This window comes from Pinus tabuliformis, chromosome 6, assembly GCF_031772625.1.
Source record: "Pinus tabuliformis cultivar Carrire ecotype Pingquan chromosome 6, CPIR1, whole genome shotgun sequence".
Lineage (NCBI taxonomy): Eukaryota > Viridiplantae > Streptophyta > Pinopsida > Pinales > Pinaceae > Pinus > Pinus tabuliformis.
Window position 1 is genome coordinate 1,087,508,886 of NC_142292.1, and position 7,206 is coordinate 1,087,516,091.

A 7,206-nucleotide genomic window follows, 5' to 3' on the forward strand; every position below is an offset into this window, starting at 1 on the left:
ATGGGATATGCCTAAAGAAGCTAGTTGATTTAAAGAAGTAACAGGTAGTCCTTCCTCATTTTCAAGAGACCAAATGGTATTGATGACCTTACACACCTTAGCATATTGCTGGAAAAATTTGGTGTTGTCATCTCCGGCTTGTAACCATGTGGCTCTGCTCCTGAGCCTCCAAGTCTCTCCTCGTTCCTTAAGGATCCTAAGTCTGTCCGCTTCCAACTTTATGACCCTGTAATGTCCCAAATGAGGAAAGTTTGCAACAAGCACTTCACATAAAAAATTTCATTCACAAACAAAAGATTGCCATGTAAAAATAAACAAATAGAGCACTGCAATCTCATAACAAAATGAATAAGAAAAATCTTAGCTTTATTATATTAGATAACTAGGGTTTTATATGCACATACAACCCATACAACTGAGATAATCTGGCCTCAAGCAGATCTACAACAGTGCCGCAAATCGGCCTCCAAAACAAACTAAAAAACAATACACTGCAACATGTGAACCCTGAATGGATTCACCAAGGGAAGAGATGGGTGATCGCCCACTCTCACTGAATCACCCGAGGGTTTCCATCCTGGGGCTACTATTGGAGTAGAGAATCGGGTTCTCAACCTCTCATACAAGAGACAATACACAATCCAAGATCCAATATGTTTCCAAATGACCTTCTCCTCCTCTTTTATAGATCTCATGGATAGATCCCCAAGCCTCTAGAAGCATCTTATTTTATTATTTCATTATTATTCTAGAAGCTCCTCCATTGAATTTATCAAGTGACCTTTTAATTTTATTTTATTTCACTTAAGTCACTTTTAGCCCTTTTTTTCTCTAATTAGTTATTTTTCCTTAATTAAATAACTAATTAAAGTCATTTTTAACTAAGGAAAAATGGAAAAACGCCCACCATACTCTCTTTGGCCACTCGATGTCTCTTCTCAGCATCTCATCCTGTAGATCTTCTCATTCCGGTTCCAACAAGCTATTACACTGAGGTGTTCCATCAATTAATCTGCCTGGAATGCCACCTCAAGCATGATTAATTAAGTTATGCCCAATAATAATGCTGATTTTTGAAAGTTGTTGGAATGCTACAGAACGAAAGGAAAAGTGTGTGGATGATGGAATATTCCAAGTGAATGCTATAAAATCCCATAAAAACTCCTCAAAACTCCATCGGGACCCTTGATGACATAAACATGCTCCACTGACCTAGTCATCCCCTGCACTGGAAATCCACCCTAGTTGTACTATGAAGAAGAATAAAAATGAGGACATGATAGTCCTCCTGCCCCAAGATTGCTTGCCCTCAAGAAATCCAAATCTGTGGATCAATCTAGCGGCCCAACGCAACTGAGACCCAATGCCCGGATCCCATACGAACCATTGGGTGATGCTCTGCTCCTGTGTCATGTCACCATGAATGGACCCCTCAATACCCGGATCCCAGACTAATCTCTAACTGAACCTGTCATCAAAAAATCCTCCTGGATCCCAATGCCACCAAGAACAAGTATTAAGGCTCCAAGGCTCCTGTTGTGCTATAACTCCAACTGTGAATGTTGCTCCATCCACCACGTACCAACTCATCACCTCTCTCCAATCCAACCTCGAGCATAGGTCGAGGTCAACCCCACTCTGTTGATGCTGGGCTAGTGCTACTGAAATACTGATGAATCGTCGGTCCACATCCCATTGCCCACGGAAACATATAGTAACCCCCTCATCTAAGTGCCCCTGTTGTATTGTGCCCCGAACTAAGGTTGATACTCCATCAAAAGGATACCAACTCATGATCTCCCGCCAATCTAATGTATGGACACCTGTGCAAGGAATACGTCTATTATGCTGATACTGGTCCATGCTCAACTCTTGATGCTCTACCCAGTCAATCAAAACATGTCCAAGAAATCCTGCCTCTCTCCCTCTAATGGGAAAAAGTGGGCAAACTGTGCTGCAAGCCCTATCTATGTACTCCTGGAGAGGGTTGTTGCTTGAAAATGTTGTAGCTTTGCTGGCTGCCACTACATTTGTTTGCACCTCATCAATGGGTAGACCCAAAGATGGATGCACTACCGCCTCCCTCTTCTGATGGGAAACTCCACGCTCCTCCAATCCACCAATCTCCTGCAAAATTGTCCTGTCATACTCCAACACCTCCTGAAGACATGTGTCTGCAAATACTGCCACCCTGCTAGTTGTCTGCACATCTATCTGCTCCTCATCAATGGCTGGCCCCAAGGATGGTTGCTCATCCTCCTCCATCATGGGCTCAACATGAACCTCCAACTGGCTCTCCCCAAAAGGCTCATCATGCATACTATGCATATCATCCTCCTGAGTTGACTCATGCTCCACCATATGCTGCTCTTGTTGAATCATCACTGGTGACCCATCATCCCGAATGTCTCCCATAGGGTCCACTAATTGCTCACCTTACACACTCGAATATAAATCTGGCATGTTGTCAACAACTTCATATGATGGTTCATGAGAACCAATGCGCCCATCTATAGTATACTCTTGTCCAATTAAGGACCCTTCAATCTTCTTTATAATCAGTTGACTTGAGTTCCTTGCCAGCTCTACTTCAATTTTAGCAGTCTCGTCTATGTCTCTGTCCCCTCTAATTTTACATTTGTGATCTAGTGTCCATGCTCCTTGACATGTAAAACAAATCCGCTCTCTTCTCATTTGATTTATGCTCTTCTTTGGGGGTTCTAGAGACTGCTCTTTCTTTGGCTCCTCATCTTTTCCAGATTTGAACCCTCCAAAAATTCTCCTTATCAAATTTCTTCTAACAAGAGGGTCAACACTAAGGGCTGCGAGCTGCCTCAGTGACTCATCCATGAGCTAATAAATTTTAAAATTTCAAGCTCCCCTTACTGTTGTTGCAAAGGCCCAACAAAATAACCCAAATAATTATTTCGCACACCGAAATTATGTTGTTGCTAGTGAAGGTGAACTGGTGTTTTTTCCCTTAATACTACTCCAAAAGTTCTGAAAATATAACTTCAGGCTCCTCACACCAAACCCATAAAAACCCAGAAATGGTTTGGCTTAAATCCAAGCCAAGATTAAGCTCACCAAGTGGTGTGAATTACCTAGTTCACTGATAAAATGAACTGATGAAGGAATACTGATTTATAGCCCGCATACTACCCAAAAAATTCTAAAATTTTAACCACAAACTCCTCTCATAAAACCCAGGTAAACCCAATTTTTTTTTGGGTAGATTCCAGAAGATACAGAAAGCCCCAATTTAGTGCAAGTTTCCTACTCCGCCCAACTCTGCACACTACAACGTCCCTTTTAATAATTTGCACAAATAATAAAAGATATGGACTCTAATAAATTTGACGGGTCAATGAAAAACCCTCAAATCATAATAGCTGCAACTAAAAACTGAAAACCTGCAAGCTGAGCCGAGATCGATGCTCTGATACCACTATAATGTCCCAAATGAAGAAAATTTGGAACAAGCACTTCACATAAACAATTTCATTTACAAACAAAAGATTTCCATGTAAAAATAAACAAATAGAGCAATGCAATCTCATAACACAATGAATAAGAAAACTCTTAGCTTTATTATATTACATAACTGGGGTTTTATATGCACACACAACCCATACAACTAAGATAATCTGGCCTCAAACAGATCTACAATAGTGTCGCAAATCAGCGTCCCATACAAACTGAAAAACAATACACTACAACCTGTGAACCCTGAATGGATTCACCAAGGGAAGAGATGGGTGATCGCCCACTCTCACGGAATCACCTGAGGGTTTCTGTCTTGGGGCTACTGTTGGAGTAGAGAATCGGGTTCTCAACTTCTCATACAAGAAACAATGCACAATCCAAGATCCAAGATGTTTCCAAATGACCTTCTCCTCCTCTTTTATAGATCTCATGGATAGATCCTCAAGCCTTTAGAAGCATCTTATTTTATTATTATTCTAGAAGTTCCTCCATTGACTTTATTTTTTTTTTTTCTCGATAACACTGAGCTATTTATATTACAAAAAGTCAAAAATATTACAAAAATTACATCTGGGCCATAGCCCTGTACCTTCAGAGAAGATATCAGTCATTGCACCTTGCATAGCAGAACGACACGTAACATACGGTAATTGACACGGTGGATTCATTACATGACACGGTGAGTATCCAAACTGACACGATGGATGCATTACTTGAGCACAAATCGACACGCTGTGGATGGAAAACGACATGATGAACATGTTGAACGACGCGTGGGCTGAAACTATGGTGATATGGACCGAAATTACAGACATGAACTCCATAATCGATATACAAAATTATGAAAATGAAAAGGTCAGAGAAATTCATTCCTTGCTGCCCAGACTTGGCGACTGCTGAGTTAATCGTCATCCGTGGTGTGAGGTTCATCAGATGCTGGACCCTTGAGCTTTTCCGCCGCATCCTTACCCTGGCTCGAGCTCCCTTGAGCAGGTTCCTTACCCTGACGCGAGCTTCTCTGAACAGGTTCGCTGGGGCCTGCTTCATCCGTCTGAACCGGACGCGTGAAGTCTACAGTGGGAGTCTCCTTCGACCGCGGGACAGTCACCGTATCCAAACGCCCACGAGCACTGCTACAATGCTCCACAGTAACCGACACTATCAGTGTTATCAGCAAAAGCACAGGGAATTCTATAACGAATGGCCGATGTTCCGAGTGACCACACTCCGGATTGCCCCAATTGCCTCTGGCATTGCGGCCTGGAGGCCTGTATTGCTCAGAGGTAAATTCAACTGAGGACGATGGAGAAATCTCAGGCCTCTGAGAGGCAGAATGCCCTCTAGCCATTCCCCTGCGACTGCTCATCCTGAGCCTCTCCCTTGCATTTGGCTGTAGCTTCCCTCACCTACAGTGCCTCCAGAAACCTTGTTCCAAGCAATAACCCACTCAAACGGCCTGGTTTGCGGCAGAGAGGTCAAGGAGGCAACCTTAATAGCTTCCATGCTCCTCGAATGTTGCAGCGCATTGAATGGCACCTGCAACCTCCTGTACATTCCCCCATCGTTCCTCTGCTCCAGACTAGACAGCCTAACTGCATTCCTCTCCTCGCAATGCATTGCGAAATAACTGATTGCCTCGCCTTGCGAATTTAAGGAGCCTGCTCCTTGGCTTGGCGTGGCTTGTCCGGGCTGACAGAGGCCATGTGACAAGCCACATGCCTCATTACTGCTCTAACACGCGGCATGGGCGGTGATGTCACCCGCATCCGGGACCTCCATTGACTTTATTAAGTGACCTTTTAATTTTATTTTATTTCATTTCACTTAATTCACTTTTGGCCCTTTTTTCTCTAATTAGTTATTTTTCCTTAATTAAATAACTAATTAAAGTAATTTTTAACTAAAGAAAATGGAAAATCACCCACCATACTCTCTTTGGCCACTGGAAGTCTCTTCTCAACATCTCATCGTGTAGATATTCTCATTCCGGTTCCAACGAGATATTACATTGAGGTGTTCTATCAATTAATCTCCTTGAAATGCCACCTCAAGCATAATTAATTAAGTTATGCCCAATAATAACGTTGATTTTTGAAAGTTGTTGGAATGCTACGGAACAAAAGGAAAACTGTGTGAATGATGGAATATACCAAGCGAATGCTATCAAATCCCATAAAAACTCCTCAAAACTCCATAGGGACCCTTGATGACATAAACCTGCTCCACTGACCTAGCCATCCCCTGCCCTGGAAATCCACCCTGGTTGTACTATGAAGAAAAATAAAATGGGGACATGACATACTCGGTCTTTAGATTCAATAGATGAGAAACCTCTGGGATCATCAAGCTTGGCTAGTTCCTCTTCAATATATCTGAGGGCATTATCATCCTGTATTCGTTTGGCTTTAGCCCATTCAATCATTTTCTTTTTGAGACACAAGAGTTTATTAGCAAAGAAGGCTAAAGCAGATTGATCAGGTGAAGGTAGTTCAGCAAGCCAGGTATCCTTGATGAGCTTGATATAACTCTCATCCTGAAGCCAGATTGAATTGAATTTGAAAGGGACTCTGGGCTTAGGCAGAGGGCCATAGATCTCTAAATATATCGGGGAGTGATCTGATATACCACTAGAACCAACCCATTGCCTATAAAGGGTCAATTTGTCCAAGAGAGTTTCTTTAAGAAGGTATGTATCCAATCTCCTGGCCAGTGTGGAATCCCTAGTTCTCCTATTACGCTAGGTAGTTTGGAGGTGAGGCATCGGGATATCAATTAAGTGGTGCTGCTCTAGCATGGGGCCAATCAAGTCTGTGATGGAGTCAGACTGTGCATGTGAACCCCAGGATTCTACTAGACCAATGGAAAAGTTTAGATCACCTCCCAATATGATGTTATCAGCTTGCATGAACGATGATTTCAACATTGTCTCCCAAAATTCTAATCGATTATGACATGGACCATAAGTATTCACCAATTAGAGTTCTAGCCCAAGCTGTTCAGAAAATAGGTCCGCTACCAGTACTCCCTCCCTGCCCCAAACATTTAGTAGCCTTAATTCCTCGGGGTTAATGCCAATAACAATGCCCCCAGATTGACCTCGGGCATCAAGAACATGGAGCGTCCAACCATGAAGGATAACAGATAGTGTAGGGGTAATATGTTCATAAACACCAAGTGTCTCTTGTAGTAAGATCACGTCTACCTTCTCAATTTCCAGGAGTCTCTTAAGGGCTAGTTGTTTGGTGGGACTAGCCAACCCACGACAATTGAAGGAGAGCCACTTCATGAGAGAGCCGATGATGGGGCATTTCTTGCTCTAAGAACCCCTACAATAGATAATTGTCTACCTTCAACAACGTCAATTCTAGCCTTGTGTATGACTTTGGACATATTGGATTGTCTTCCAAGGGTAGGTCTAGGGGTCATCAAATGAGAGGTTGTGCCCAGTCCATACCTAAGAGGTGCAGATGATTTGTTCTAGGATCGTAGGTTGTAGTGGTGGCCAGAAAGAGAATTGGAGGAAAGTTCCTTAGCATAGGAGGAGCAAGGCGGGAAAGTTGGGATGGAAGGAGGAGGTAGGGAAAAGACATCAGGGGAAGTGGTAGAGGGGCAGATAATCAGAGAGAGATGACAACCAGATACATTTACTTCCATCATGTAAGGCTAATAAGATGCATATGTTTCAATCGATACAAAAGGAAAAGAGAGAGGGGTGGTGGA